A 399-nucleotide genomic window follows, 5' to 3' on the forward strand; every position below is an offset into this window, starting at 1 on the left:
GTTAAATTACTAACTTCTCAGCCTTATTATTGGTTGGCAGCGCTGAATATGATACACATATTAAACGCACATCTGCAAGGACACAGTAATTATATACATAGCTTCTCTACATGATACACAGTAAGGTCGATTCCTAATAAACTGAAAAAGAAATTCGAAAAAGAAAATATTAGATTTCGCAAAATTATTTGTATAATGATTATTGAAGTTACATTTAACAATATGATCAGGTTTAGTTATGGATTCTTTATGTTTTCATTTTTTTTTCAATTTATTTATTATTTATTTTTTTATTTTTCATTGTTTTGTCTATTTTTTTTTCTTAAAGCTTTTCTAAAAGAAAAAAGAATAAAAATTTTTCATTGTCATAACTATAAATATATCTCTGTTTTGCTTATG

The sequence above is a fragment of the Apis florea genome, unplaced genomic scaffold (assembly GCF_048593485.1).
Source record: "Apis florea isolate Af1SG1 unplaced genomic scaffold, ASM4859348v1 contig_3517_pilon, whole genome shotgun sequence".
NCBI lineage: Eukaryota > Metazoa > Arthropoda > Insecta > Hymenoptera > Apidae > Apis > Apis florea.